Source organism: Schistocerca nitens, chromosome 11 (assembly GCF_023898315.1).
Source record: "Schistocerca nitens isolate TAMUIC-IGC-003100 chromosome 11, iqSchNite1.1, whole genome shotgun sequence".
NCBI classification, from domain to species: domain Eukaryota; kingdom Metazoa; phylum Arthropoda; class Insecta; order Orthoptera; family Acrididae; genus Schistocerca; species Schistocerca nitens.
In genome coordinates, this window is record NC_064624.1 from 200973122 (window position 1) to 200989567 (window position 16446).

Sequence of the window (16446 nt, forward strand, 5' to 3'; positions counted from 1 at the left end):
GTGGTGGCGTATGAGGACATCATAGCCAAAGGATGTAGGTGCTCGTTTCCTCTCTTAGCCTCAGTGTACGTCAGTGGGTCCATGGTCTCATATTCCACGATTTTCCTCTCTTTCTATAAAATCCTGCAGTCTGGCGAGCAAGGTGAACGATGCTCTCCACAGAGGACACAGACGGAACGCGGGGCACACGGATTATTGGGATGTGACGGACATCCACAATCTCGACACGTGACGCTGTAAGTACGGCGGGAAGACGTACGACCGAACTTCCGGCACTTAAAGCACCACAACGGGGGAGGGATAGACGGCTCGACATCACAGTGGTAGACCGTCACCTCGACCTTCGCGGGTGAGGTGTCACCCTCGAAGGCCAAGACTAAGGCACCGGTGGCAACCCGATTATCCCTCGGACTCCAAAGAGTGCGCCACACGAACGAACACCTCACCCCTCTAAACTGGTGCAGAGCTCGTCATCATACTGCAAAAGAAGGTCCCTGTGGAAGATAATACCCTGGACCGTATTTAAACTCTTATGTGGCACGATGGTAACAGAAACATCCCCCGACAAGTTACACACACACGAAATCCGTGACTGGGCAGAGGATGCTGTTTTTATCAAGAGTGACCCAGATCGCATTTTGGACAAGCCCTCCACCTCCCCAAACTTGTCCTCTAAATGCTCTACAAAAAAACTGTGGCTTCATCGAAACAAAGGAGTCCACACCAGTTTTCATACACACGAGGTACCGAGGTGAATAAGGTTTGTTGCCACCCTTAGCCTGGTGATCCTAGGGAGGGGAATGATTTAGGGTCATACTTCCTTGCATTGCACTGACGCGTAGAACGCTTAGAGACTGCAGCAAGAGACCAGCAAGTGGTGACGTGGTACGCTTCATCACGTGTCATCCGCCCTGATGCCACCCACTCTGACCAGGGGCCCTCCCCACGGGTGCCACCCAGCCGCAGCAAAGGCCACCTGGCAGGACGGCCATTGTCGGGAGTCCCGATGCCCCGGGGTGATGGGCATCTTCTCCTTGGCATATGTGGGGAGTTAACAGAACAGGCATCAGAAGAGCGATCCCTGTGTGGTCAGGGGGCTACAACCGACAGGGTACACGGTGGCGCCACCACAACGGACTGGCTACCGTGCTGGATACGAGGTGTAAAGAAGTCCACGGTCATCGTCGGCACAAAAGGCAACACTGCACAGTGCACTGTCGAAAACGGACCCAGGAAGGTGTCCTCGCCCAAGAGACGGAGAATGAGCTGGACTGCAGTGCGACGATGAGAAAGTGGGCTAAAGATATCGAGCCACGACGGACACGATACACCGTGTAAGGCGCCCTTCCCCAAATGGCTCACTCTTCGGTAAAATTTAGAAAGACGGAGGTCAAACCCGACAGGGGACCATCGCATCGAGGTCGAAACGTGTGACGTGCCTTTTAGTCGCCTCTTACGGCAGGCAGAAATACCTCGGGCCTATTCTAACCCTCGGACCTACAGGGGGTTTGGTTTGAGAAAAAAATGATGCAAAACCGTATGAATCACGAGGGAATAACTTTACCGCAGTGTTATACAGAGGATCAATTATCTCCAGTTAATGATACTATAATGAAGGAAATTTTACAATGGGACTCACATAAGCGATCTCACAGCAGATAGAAATTTTGGTGAATCGCAAGGAAACGGAAAGGCAGGGTCAGAGGTATTTAATCCATTAGGTTCTGTGTCCTCATTTGAGGACAGCTATTTTTCTTTTGTTACGACAATGAATTTTGTAATCTTACATGCCTGGAAAAGTCAGTGACAGTGGACAGCTACTCTAATAATGTAAAAAGTGAATCTCATCTAAGAAATTATTAAATTACTTTATTTCATCGGAAGTGTCTATTGAAGTTAAGTTGGCTTGTGTCCAGCGTACAGTAAGCATTTCATTCTGTTCCTCTTCTTTAACACAAATAACTAAGTCTCTTAATTATTTATATAATTAAAATATAAACTGAATTGAGGACACTGGGAACTGTTGTTATAAATTTATGCTCATAGGAATAACTCTAAAAGTGAATATATTTTTACAACTTCCAGATGTGTTAAAGTATACTGATGGGGAAAAAAAAAACAGAAATACTTTTGAAACTTCAGAAGAAGAAGCAGACTACCTTATGTCAGAAGAAACTGATGAGACATACAAGCAGTACCACCGAATTTGATGATCCAAATGATGAAAATGTGTCGATTCAGTTGTAAATATCTGGTGCTCGAGATATTACAGGTGCTGTTGTAATAGAAAGCTACACGGATGATACCATTGGGAGTAGAGGAAAGAAGTGGTACTGGTAACTGTTTACCAAAGCTATTGAAATGACTCATGTAAATACATAATGTCTTTATAATTAACCAGGTCCTTGGAAAAATTTTACAACCATGAAACGAAAAATTTTACAACCATGAAACACTGACCAAGACATATAACCGTCACATAATTGGACCGAACTTCACCACTAAGAACAACATCCATCATTTCATCACAAATGAACAAGCTACCAAGCTTCAGGTACAATGGGAAGGGGGTGATTTCATCTCAAATCATACAAGTGATGTCAACTTTTGGTAACGAATTTCTCTCGAAAAAAAATATATATTAGACCTCTACATCATAAGTGTTACGAAATACAGTAGGCCTATTTTTGTTTTATCTTAATTTTCATAAATGGTACAGCCCTTTGAAAAATATATATTTTGTAAATAGCTCTTAAAACAGCAGAGAACATAAAAATGTAACTAATAAACGAAAAGTACTGGAGACCTGGCAGATGTTTTGCATTAAAGCTTCCTCTTAGTGTGTCTACATTTAGTTGACTCCCACACACTTACGGGCTTCCTTTCACTTACAAATTTAAGACGAGAATACGAAATTTAAGTTAATCTTTCCACTTGTTTTTCTTTCTCCCTCCTTCCTAATTTGAAAAGTCACAGAATGCTATATTCTCTGTCATATTACCAGATACTACTGATGTAATTATAAACAGTATCTTCTCCTCTTGAACTGTCTTTATTACGTAAATATTTATTACTAAAAATGTAAAAAATTGCATTTTATGAGTTTTTATGAATTATTTGCTCAAAAACCCCCATCCGAAAACTTTTGAGAATTACACAAAATATTGTTTGGTTAATGTGTCAGTAGTCGGTTGAAACACAGTGGGAAATATTTTTTAGTGTAGAGTGTTAAAATTTTTTCAACATTCTCCACATTTCCCTTCATTGAATTTCTAGTGTAAAATAAGCATGTTGACAACACTGTTTCCAATGCTCTTCCATTAAGAACAAGTGAGAATTTGCATATAAACCATTCTGCATCAAGCTGTGTGTTCAGTTTGAACTTTTTATTACATACAATGTCACTGAGGAAATACAGCTCTGAAAGAGTGTGGTGTGTGGATTATGAAAAAAACACAATAAGGTGGTGTTTAAGAAAAGTGGAAAACACTTCACAGTTGTCGGAAATTCGTCAGAGGTATTGCAGAAACATCTCGGTCCTCACGTAAAGGTATCAGCATCACATCTGTTGCGCAGGAATTGCTACACTCACTTCGAGAAGAAATTTAGTGACAACACACCTGAACAATCGCCATCACCCGATTGTGAAACTGAAGTAGACAGCACAGATGTTTATATTCCTGGGTGCGAAGCTGTTGATGCGTTGAGTGTTAGCATTTCTGTGGTAGCCCCTACTATATCCCCCCCCTTAAATGGCCAGGAAAGGCACGGCCGGAACTCGGACGGGTGACCATCCGGGCCACCGAGCACTGTTGCCATTTTTCGGGGTGCACTCAACCTCGTGTTGCCAATTGAGAAGCTACCCCACCGAATAGTAGCGGCTCTGGTCAAAGAAAACCATCATAAGGACCGGCAGAGCGGTGTGCAGACCACACGTCCTTCCTATCCGCATCCTCACCGAGGATGACACGGCGGACGGATGGTCCCGATGGGCCACTTGTAGCCTGAAGACAGAGTGCTAATGCCCAGGAAAGTTAAGAAACACAAGAAGGAAATAGTATGTAAAAAGATAAGTGGAAGAAATTGAAACAAGTTTTACACAAGCAACATATTCAAACCTTTGTAAAGGGTGTAATGTAGATGCACTTGGTGCAGAACCTGAATATCATGATATGTTCACGATAAAGGATGACAGCCAAAAACAGTTGCAGGATAAAAATTTATTAAAATTTCTTGACCAAGGTTTCGGTACATATAAATATACCCTCATCAGAAGTAAAAAATCTGAAATTACATCATGTAATGGAGATTAATAAAACAATTGTGCCAAAGGCGAAGTAATGGTGCTAAACTGTTCGCTTTGACCCTGTGCCCATAGTCATGTTGTACTAATGGAGAAGATGTCTCAATTATTGACGATGCCTTTGGCACAATTGTTTTATTAATCTCCATTACATGACATAATTTCAGATTTTTTACTTCTGATGAAGGTATATTTATATGTACCGAAACCTTGGTCAAGAAATTTTAATAAATTTTTACCCTGCAACTGTTTTTGGCTGTCATCCTTTATCGTGAAGAATTTCAACAGTTGCTGTTGCAGCCATGTTTAAAATCATGATATGTGCACAAAACGTGATGTGTGGTTCCAAAAATTAAATACTGCTATCTCAGCAGCCACCTACACTGAGGATGTACAGTTACTAACATTGATACCAGGCAGCTACTCTAAGCAGCAGATGCAGAAAGACACACCCCCTTCCTCACACTACTTGATTTCAAAAGCTCAAAAAATACAGAATGAGAAAGGTTTTTGGGCATGCCCGTATCCTTATTGTGGCGATCAATTGCAAGATGATATGCTTACTGTTGCTCTGGAATATTATCTAAGTGATGAAAAAGATCGCAGCAGGCAAAGTCCTAACCAAGCTGATGTTATTTCATTGGCGAAAATGGTGAAAAGGTTAAAAGCGTAAAAAGATACAGGACAAGATCAATACAAGAAGCATATCTCCTAATATCTATGAATTTAAAAATTGGTCTCTCAAAATTCTACTCCTTACGACCAAATTGGGTAAAATGCCAGGGGATAACAGAAGCGTCCGGTTCCATCCCTCCGCTTTGACCAATGACGTCACCGATATGGCAGAAACGACCATTCACAACTCCCGTACCGCTCCTATGACATCATCGTCTAAACGTGACAAGAAACATGAAAATAGATCGAAAAACCACCAAACAGATATTCCTCCAAAAATATAATGAAACTAATGGGACAAGTGATGCAAATTGGGGGTTTTTGGGTGGGGACAAACATAAACACACGCCACTATACCAAATGACAAAAAACACTAAAATAACAAGACCCCACAACCTTCCCAAGTTCCACTACACACAAAATCCATTGGAACAACCAATACCACACTATAAATATCTAAACTTTCACCACCACACTTAATCCTGCCACAAAAAACCCCAAAAAATCAAAATTGGAGTCGAACACTTCCCTCGACCTGTTATCCTTACGACATCTCCACATATAGCCATCCCTGGTCCGAGATGCTGGAACTTTAGCAAGCCTCATTTCTTCACGACACACCCAACATTTGAGACAATGCACTGTCCCCCTCCGACAACCTAAAACTGTTGACCTTGTCAGTCATATCCATACCTACCAAAGACATAAACAAAGCAATTTACCAAAATTCACACACGCCGAACAGAAAAAAAAACTACAATAACGTCGACATAACAAAACCAAAATCGTTAACTCACTGAAAAATATTCCGCTGAAAGCACAGCCACCACTGATACCACACAAGTGCACTGCTACCATGAAAATGAACCCCATACGTCACATAACACGCTACCCATAAACACACCACCGGAGAGAACCATCGACTGCAACAATACGCCACCTATAAACACGCCACACATGCAAACTAAACCAAAAACATCACTTAACATACAACACAAACACACCACCAGAGAGCACAACCAATCATATCAAAATGACACTTACAAACACGGCACTCTCACAAACTAAACTCCGCACCGTCTTGACGTCACACGCCACAACAGCCTTACGTCACGGGTCAAAGCGGACGGGTGGAATCAGACGCTTCCATTGACCCAATGCTGGCCTGTGGAGGAAGTATGCACATGTATTTACTACATACATTTGGAGCTTATTTGTTTCGCCATAAGCAGTGTCACAGGAAAGAAGTACACCGAGATGGACCTGATGCTTTTGTGTATATCTCAAGCACCACAAGATAAACGTTGGCTGTAGAAAGTGTGCAATGTGTCCCGGTGCTGAAGTAATGACTGTTTAAGCATTGTCCTTCAGGATACTGACAATGAAGGAACTTACGCATTGTGTGAGGGAGGAGAGTTGGTGGAGAAGACAGTAGAGTCAAAGAAGTTTGTTACAGAGGTTAGGCAGTGGGTCACGAAAGGAATAGCTCACCATCATATCTGGTGGATTCAGAGACAGGCCACAGTAGAAGTAAAACCAGCCACATCCCAGAATACTGACACAGTAGTTCCTCATCTCAACTTTGCTGAGAACTGTTCTGTTGCTTTGCACAACAAAATTCAAAGTTACCACCGGCACACCTCACATATCAATATTCACAGTTTCGCTATTGTCAGTGGCGATCTCACTCGTGACAGTGCACATGCATGCTATGCTGTCAGCACGATAATGACATGGCATCTAGAGGCCATGCATTTCCTAAAGATGTGTATGTGACTGATGGTGCAGCGTCTCATTTCAAAGCTTTATCAGCTTTTTCAACACCATAGTACAGGAATTAAGACAAAAAAATGGATATTTTCAGCAATAGATCATGGAAAAAGTGCAATGTGATAGTGTAGGAGGTCTCTGTAAACATCTTGCAGCTCGATTTAATCTCCAGCATGAAGCTATTTGATTTGCAAACATCATATCAACATTAGTAACAAACATAAATGATTAATAGAAAATCTCATAAAGATGTTAAAAAAATACTAACAAAGAGATAGAGGGGCTGGCCAGTACTTACCTCAGCTCAGTACAGCCAACAGATACACAAAACAGAACAGAAAATTTACATTCCCAGCTTTCGGAACTTTGTTCCTTCATCAGGGAGGAGAGAGGGGAAAAAAGGGGAAGAAGGGGAAGTGGATTCAGTTACTGACAACCCAGGTTATGAAGCAACAGGGAAAGGTAAACCGGGAGGGTAGCAAGGATGGAGGCATGGTTGTCAGAGGGAAGCCAAAGATATTCTACTGTAAGTACTGTGCCAGCTTCAAGCCAAAGAGGATGCATACAGAAGTAAAGAGGTATATAGTATTTGGTTTGAATCTGGCACAGTACTTACAGTAGAATATCTTTGGCTTCCCTCTGGCAACCGTGCCTCCATCCTTGCTACCCTCCCGGTTTACCTTTCCCTGTTACTTCATAACCTGGGTTGTGAGTAACTGAATCCACTTTCCCTTCTTCCCTTTTTTCCCCTCTCTCCTCCCTGATGAAGGAACAAAGTTCCGAAAGCTAGGAACGTAAATTTTCTGTTCTGTTTTTTGTGTATCTATCAGCTGTACTGAGCTGAGGTAAGTACTGGCCAGCCCCTCTATCTCTTTGTTAGTATTAGTAACAAACATGAAACTCTGAATTCTAAATGAAAGTATATTGACGGAATTCCGTTTTTAAAAAAAAAAAAGGAGAGAGAGAAGAATGGTCCGCTATGCAGCCCGTGGTCGCCATTCAATCAAGTTGCTACTGGATTGCATCCTGGAGTGGCACATACATTGCAAGAACAGTTCTCCAGGAAATGCGTGTGAAATGCAGAGACCACAGTATACATTAGTAGACTTTGTAGTGAGCCACTTCATTTCTTGTGTGGCTGACAACCAGTGGTGGGTGGAACAGATAATAAGGGTTTGTCATGAGCTGCAAGATATAACCATCCCATTTCTGACATCTCATGCTCCTGCTTTCACACGACCATTATCAAAAGATCAGTGTGCAGTTCCCATATCCCAAGTACTGCTCTTGTTGGGTCATCCTCGTCTGTGTGCAAATTCAGCTCAGTTGTAGAAGTTCAATGAATAGCATATGAAGAAAAAGAACTTTTTAACACTATGTCACTGATTGTTACATTGTAGACAATCTTAATTAATAGAAAGCCGTGAAGAAGTAAAATTATGACAGAAGACAATAATAATTTCTGAATAATACCATTAAAAAGAAAAATGGATATAAATATCCTATATCTTGTTTTTCTTATCAAATGCTTTCGAACAAAATTATGAATTTTTTCCCACTCACTTATAATGTTGTAAAGTAATTATTTTGATTCTGAAATAACAGTTTTGCATGACATTTACTTAAATACTTAAACTGATCACTGATTTTAAGTGTCCATGACTTTATGACCTTTTCAGAGTAGAGCTAGGTCTACCTAAAAAAATTCTCACACTTTGTGCAGACAAGCATTGCCCTAAGAAAAATGACCATGTTTATAATGTACCATGAAATGTTTAGAACCTTTAGTATGGTGGTTTTGGAGAAAATAACTTCTAAATAACCAAAAAATTTCAGAATATTTCATCTTTATGTACAAATATTTTGACAGTTTAAGAATTTCATGTATTGATTTCATAGCTGACAGTAAGCAGTCCGGGTTTACAGAAGTGTCCGATTCCACCTGTCTGCTTCGATCCGACATCAACATGGTGGAAATGGCCATTCTAAGCATCTCCAATATGCCGCCTATGATATCACTACATACACATGGCAACAACCACAAAAATACATGTAAGACAATAACATCCCCCTCCAAAAAATACAATCAAACTAATGGGACAACCGAGGGATATGGGGGGTTTTAGGGTGGGGATAACCTAAATATAACAGTAAAATAAATAAAAATAAAAAATAACACACCATGATCCCAAAACATACAAGACAACGAACCAAAAAAATAATTACAAAATCTACAGGAATCAGATACTTCCCTTAACCTATACAGGTAAACGGCAGCTGATTATACCAAAACACCAACGCCTACAGCAAAAACTATGGAAATTGGAATCAGACATTTCCCTTGACCACAGCTGACTGTACCAAAACACCTACACGTACACATAAAAACACGAAAATTGGAATTGGTCACTTCCCTTGACCAACAAAACCACACCACCTCAAAAATGTATACATCGCTATGTAAATTAAAGCACATTCAATACACAAAACATTACAACTTCAGAAAAATAGACCCAAAAAGCAATTACTTACCACCAACAAATTCCAGTCGGCCATCCCAAAGAGAGAGAGACACACACACACACACACACACACACACACACACACACACACACACAGACACACACAGAGACAGAGGGGTGGGGGGAGGGGGGACGCCATCAAACACAACAAGGCGACATCTGCAAACACAACCAACTCCTCAAGCTCAACTCCGCATCGTAATGACGGCGCACACCACGACACCCTTACGTCATGGCTCAAAACAGACGGATGGAATCTGACGCTTTCGGTGACCCAGCAGTCCTTCCACTGTATCATTTCTGAAGACAGTTAACATCCTTTGATTATAAATATTTTCAAAATATAATTTTGAAATTCACAAAAAGTTACAGATTCTCATGGTTAAAAAAAAGCTGATATGTATGTATGTATGTATGTATGTATGTATGTATCAATCATGACACATAGTAATGAGAACAAAGTATTTATTGAAAATAAATTCAAATCTCTATCAATTCTGGTTTCTTTACTGCAATTTTCCCTTTTGTTATGGCATTTTCACAAATAATCTGATTTAGAGAAATTTCCAGCATTTTAACAAATCATCAGAAAATCAAAATATAGTATTTTTGGAGGGGTATCATGTGGAGCTTCAACATATATTTTGCTCAGCAAACTTTGAAATAGCGATGTCACACATTAACTCTTGATGTGTATCATCTGACATGAAATCGCCCAGGGACGCTTTATATATAAAAGGGATACTCAAAGATGCCAAATGAATAATTGTGCATCCAACCCCAAAAATACTGCAGCAAATGCAGTCACATCATTCGTGAATCTTTTGAGATATTGTAGACAAATTTTGTATTTTGAAAGTAACATATACACAAGTGAAACTATTTATGTGAAAAGCTTTTTGTGGTTTTAAAATGGCTCTATGTTCAACAATATTAGAAATAGCAACTGAATAATCAAAAACTGAATTTTTTTTAAGTGCTGAAATTCTTCATGTCGAGTCCCAACATTGTCAAATGAGGACAAGCCATTCTTTTAATCTAAGAGGGGAAATCAAATAAATGTGATGAGGTTTTGCTAAAATGGTTCATAAAAGATAACATTAATTTATAGCACAAAGTTAAATGTAAAACAATTTGGGGATTAACAGGTTAAAGAAGTCGTATGTATTATCTTGGCAATAACCAGAGGATTTCACTACAAGGAGGTTGTTAATGTAACTCATGCATTTAGAAATATGGCCTACAACATGTCCTTAATGGCTGAAAGCAAGGGGAAACTACAGCCATAATTTTTCCCGAGGGCATGCAGCTTTACTGTATGATTAAACGATGATGACGTCCTCTTGGGTAAAATATTCCGGAGGTAAAATAATCCCCCATTCGGATCTCCGGGCGGGGACTACTCAAGAGGATGTCGTTATCAGGAGAAAGAAAACTGGCGTTCTACGGATCGGAGCGTGGAATGTCAGATCCCTTAATCGGGCAGGTAGGTTAGAAAATTTAAAAAGAGAAATGGATAGGTTAAAGTTAGATATAGTGGGAATTAGTGAAGTTCGGTGGCAGGAGGAACAAGACTTCTGGTCAGGTGACTACAGGGTTATAAACACAAAGTCAAATAGGGGTAATGCAGGAGTAGGTTTAATAATGAATAGGAAAATAGGAATGCGGGTAAGCTACTACAAACAGCATAGTGAACACATTATTGTGGCCAAGATAGACACAAAGCCCATGCCTACTACAGTAGTACAAGTTTATATGCCAACTAGCTCTGCAGATGACGAAGAAATTGAAGAAATGTATGATGAAATAAAAGAAATTATTCAGATAGTGAAGGGAGACGAAAATTTAATAGTCATGGGTGACTGGAATTCGAGTGTAGGAAAAGGGAGAGAAGGAAACATAGTAGGTGAATATGGATTGGGGCTAAGAAATGAAAGAGGAAGCCGCCTGGTAGAATTTTGCACAGAGCACAACATCATCATAGCTAACACTTGGTTTAAGAATCATGAAAGAAGGTTGTATACATGGAAGAACCCTGGAGATACTAAAAGGTATCAGATAGATTATATAATGGTAAGACAGAGATTTAGGAACCAGGTTTTAAATTGTAGGACATTTCCAGGGGCAGATGTGGACTCTGACCACAATCTATTGGTTATGACCTGTAGATTAAAACTGAAGAAACTGCAAAAAGGTGGGAATTTAAGGAGATGGGACCTGGATAAACTGAAAGAACCAGAGGTTGTAGAGAGTTTCAGGGAGAGCATAAGGGAACAATTGACAGGAATGGGGGAAAGAAATACAGTAGAAGAAGAATGGGTAGCTTTGAGGGATGAAGTAGTGAAGGCAGCAGAGGATCAAGAAGGTAAAAAGACGAGGGCTAGTAGAAATCCTTGGGTAACAGAAGAAATATTGAATTTAATCGATGAACGGAGAAAATATAAAAATGCAGTAAATGAAGCAGGCAAAAAGGAATACAAACGTCTCAAAAATGAGATCGACAGGAAGTGCAAAATGGCTAAGCAGGGATGGCTAGAGGACAAATGTAAGGATGTAGAGGCTTATCTCACTACGGGTAAGATAGATACTGCCTACAGGGAAATTAAAGAGACCTTTGGAGAGAAGAGAACCACTTGTATGAATATCAAGAGCTCAGATGGAAACCCAGTTCTAAGCAAAGAAGGGAAAGCAGAAAGGTGGAAGGAGTATATAGAGGGTCTGTACAAGGGCGATGTACTTGAGGACGATATTATGGAAATGGAAGAGGATGTAGATGAAGATGAAATGGGAGATACGATACTGCGTGAAGAGTTTGACAGAGCACTGAAAGACCTGAGTCGAAACAAGGCCCCCGGAGTAGACAACATTCCATTGGAACTACTGACGGCCTTGGGAGAGCCAGTCCTGACAAAACTCTACCATCTGGTGAGCAAGATGTATGAAACAGGCGAAATACACTCAGACTTCAAGAAGAATATAATAATCCCAATCCCAAAGAAAGCAGGTGTTGACAGATGTGAAAATTACCACTATCAGTTTAATAAGTCACAGCTGCAAAATACTAACACGAATTCTTTACAGACGAATGGAAAAACTAGTAGAAGCCAACCTCAGGGAAGATCAGTTTGGATTCCGTAGAAACACTGGAACACGTGAGGCAATACTGACCCTACGACTTATCTTAGAAGAAAGATTAAGGAAAGGCAAACCTACGTTTCTAGCATTTGTAGACTTAGAAAAGGTCTTTTGACACTGTTGACTGGAATACTCTCTTTCACATTCTAAAGGTGTCAGGGGTAAAATACAGGGAGCGAAAGGCTATTTACAATTTGTACAGAAACCAGATGGCAGTTATAAGAGTCGAGGGACATGAAAGGGAAGCAGTGGTTGGGAAGGGAGTAAGACAGGGTTGTAGCCTCTCCCCGATGTTGTTCAATCTGTATATTGAGCAAGCAGTAAAGGAAACAAAACAAAAATTCGGAGTAGGTATTAAAATCCATGGAGAAGAAATAAAAACTTTGATGTTCGCCGATGACATTGTAATTCTGTCAGAGACAGCAAAGGACTTGGAAGAGCAGTTGAACGGAATGGACAGTGTCTTGAAAGGAGGATATAAGATGAACATCTACAACAGCAAAACGAGGATAATGGAATGTAGTAGAATTAAGTCGGGTGATGCTGAGGGAATTAGATTAGGAAATGAGACACTTAAAGTAGTAAAGGAGTTTTGCTATTTGGGGAGCAAAATAACTGATGATGGTCGAAGTAGAGAGGATATAAAATGTAGACTGGCAATGGCAAGGAAAGCGTTTCTGAAGAAGAGAACTTTGTTAACATCAAGTATAGATTTAAGTGTCAGGAAGTCGTTTCTGAAAGTATTTGTATGGAGGGTAGCCATGTATGGAAGTGAAAGTGGACAGTAAATAGTTTAGACAAGAAGAGAATAGAAACTTTCGAAATGTGGTGCTACAGAAGAATGCTGAAGATTAGATGGCTAGATCATATAACTAATGAGGAAGAATTGAAAAGGATTGGGGAGAAGAGAAGTCTGTGGCACAACTTGACCAGAAGACGGGATCGGTTGGTAGGACATGTTCTGAGGCATCAAGGGATCACCAGTTTATTATTGGAGGGCAGCGTAGAGGGTAAAAATCGTAGAGGGAGACCAAGAGATGAATACACTAAGCAGATTGAGAGGGATGTAGGTTGCAGTAGGTACTGGGAGATGAAGCTTGCACAGGATAGAGTAGCATGGAGAGCTGCATCAAACCAGTCTCAGGACTGAAGACCACAACCACAACAACAACAACAACAACAACAACAACTGTCCTTAAAAATGTGTCTCTTCTACAGCCATTTGGATTTCTTTCCAAACAACCTGGTATGACAATGATCAGTATGACACAGAATTGCGCTATCAATGCAAATGAACTCCAATAGATTAAAACAGACCTAAGCTGCAACATACAAACTAAATTCATGTTCAGAAGGACAAATAAAGTATGTCATCCTGTATTTTTTTTTGCTCATAAGTTTGAAGATACAAATGAAAAATTGACCATAGCAACTGTTGTAGTTAGATGCAATGCATAACTTTTTTTCTGTATAAAGTATGGAAAAATTAATGTACCTCTTTCTTAAAAATATTACTTGATGCTGCATTTCACTTTACCACCAAGCCAGTCATGTAAATGTAACCTAGTTGTTAAATTAGAAAGACAAATTCTGCACTGTAATGCAATGCCCTTTGAAAATAGTTGATTACAAACTGTTTAAGTACTAATTTACAAATGCACATCACAGAAATGGAACTACAGCCTGAAATGACATAAATCATTCAACATTCCTAATGGTATAAAATCTGACAATGACTATTTCTAACAGCTGGAAATCTAATGCCACCACATAACTTTTACACTGACAAATAGTAAACTTACAAAATAAATTAAAAAGGCAAGTACAGTTCAAACGATTAAATTTATATCTGCATAATCTTATCAGTCAGTATGAAAACATGTTCTAGCAACCACAACTCTTGAATGGCAGTGTCTATTAGATTTGCCACTGAGCGTTGTTTGGCACCCATCTCTGGCAACGGGTGGATATATTTTGTGTTGGTCCGAAGTAATCCGAGTTCTACCAATTCCTTCGCTCCGAGATATGGGCCATGTTGTGCTGCGTGCACACTATTGGGCGAGTCATTGGAAATACATTCAAAAGGCAAAGACCTGGGAGGCCTCATTCTTAAATCATACTTTTCGGTAAAACTTAATAATTTGAATATGCACAATTCCCGGAAAATTGTGCCAAATGGTTAAGACGTTAGGTAGTTATGAACAAATTGTATCAAATGTATGTAAGAACTAGCTCTCTTCCTATGAGAGAACAACTTGCAAAGAATTTGCTTATAAACAAAACAAGTAATTTTTTTTGTAAGTCACTGAGCGTATGTGCTCGTGAAAGTTACTTATCTAGTACCTAATCGTTTGCGTTACTTTGTATTTTTAATTATATGGCCTGTGACGTAAAAAATATCAAAAATTTGAATCTAACGACGACACGGGAAAGAACCATCAAGATGCAAATAGAAATAGACTCTTAAGGCACTCGTTTGTTGATTTTGGAATAATGCTTGAGCGGCAGATGAACGGTGTCAATTAGTTCAAAACTTGGACAATTCCTCCAATTTGTACGTAGTTCTTTGCTTTAAGAGTTAGAGGAGCTAAATTAGTACTGCATCACGTCAGAAAACCAGGAGTCTAGGTTCTCTATTACAATGTTCATATTCATGACAGATGTTATGATGCTGGATGTCCCAGCTGAACAAAACATTGCTGAGAGAATTGTAAACAGCGACAGGTCGGAGTAACGTGGAACCACTTTCTAAAGTGTTTCCGATTGTATTAAAAACTTCACTCAAAATAGACAGTTCATTGGATGGAAGCTACATTACACAAGTTCTCACATGTACAACGAGATTATGGCTATGACATAGACTATACTCACCGTACGCTAAATAGACAGCCTGTGTCACAAATCCTGAAGATGCAGAGTTGACTTGAGTTATCTTCTTGCATAATCAGTCACAACCAGCGTCCACATAATCTTCGAAAAAAGCGGTGCCTTGTTCCAAGTTTCGTACAACAGTTTACGACCTACAGTTGGTGCAAGTATTATCTACTCACGGCGTGACGAATAAATTACATACGAAGAAAAATGAACGGAGATTACGATACCAACCCAAGGGTTAACACAAATAAGTAAACAAATACGCCATCTTGCTCATCTGTGGTCGCTGAGTTGTACGCTGATACGTTGGCAACCATGTTGGCAACAGGGTGCGTGTGAACAGTTGCCGGACGAAGCAATAATGTAACTGCAATCATTCAATCTGTGGGGTCACTTTAAATTAAGCACACAACGACGACACGGTCTGTTCTCGGCGTCGGCAACGTCTTGGGTGCTGCAAACCACCTCTGCTGGGAATAACTGTTATGCTCTAAGCATAAGCAAAATTTTTGAAACTGTTTGCTGGTGTTCTCTGCAATCCACAAATTTGAAGGAAAGCTTTTTGCATGCACTTTCTAATGTTAATCTAAAATACTTCTCATTATGAGAGATTCCTTGTACTACAAAAGCCATGTGCTTTTTGCAGTGGAATATTTACCTTTGAACCGTTGAATCTCCTCCACCGAGAAAGTCCATTAGAGGACGTATATTGCAGATTTGCTTGGATTTCGGACGTGATGAAAACTTGAATGTTAAAATGATATTTCCCAACACACCGATGAATCCTTTTAACAGGAGATGTATTTTTTCGAAAGATGTTCACGCATAAGTGGTTTTCTACTAACAACAGCTGTTAGACATCGCATCATTACATTGGCAAAATTGCGACTCCCTTAAAGACATTGCATCCGCACACAATATATACCCTATCTTAACAGTGTCTTTGGCTTATTTGTCCAATCACATTCACTGATGTATAATGAAAAATTAATTATTTACTACAAACTGTTTATACGATGTTAAAGACAATAAATGATGATTCATTCGGAATACATTTCTAAATGTCGTTCTTTTGACTTTTACGTGCAAACTTGATTATGAAGTTAAATGCCAATACCTATCACAAAAACATTAATTGCATCTTGATTTCACGCGCGATTTCATTCC

General features: G+C 39.8%; 1 protein-coding gene across 2 annotated transcripts in view; it reads right to left on the bottom strand.

Moving 5' to 3' along the window:
- The window catches only part of LOC126213308 (uncharacterized), a 229667-nt gene extending 214120 nt beyond the window's left edge, over nucleotides 1–15547 (bottom strand). For both annotated transcript variants that reach the window (XM_049940995.1, XM_049940994.1), the window contains exon 1: nucleotides 15277–15547. The gene's annotated coding sequence lies outside the window, so the exon portion shown is untranslated. The remainder of the gene's footprint in view (nucleotides 1–15276) is intronic.
- Nucleotides 15548–16446: the final 899 nt, after the last annotated feature.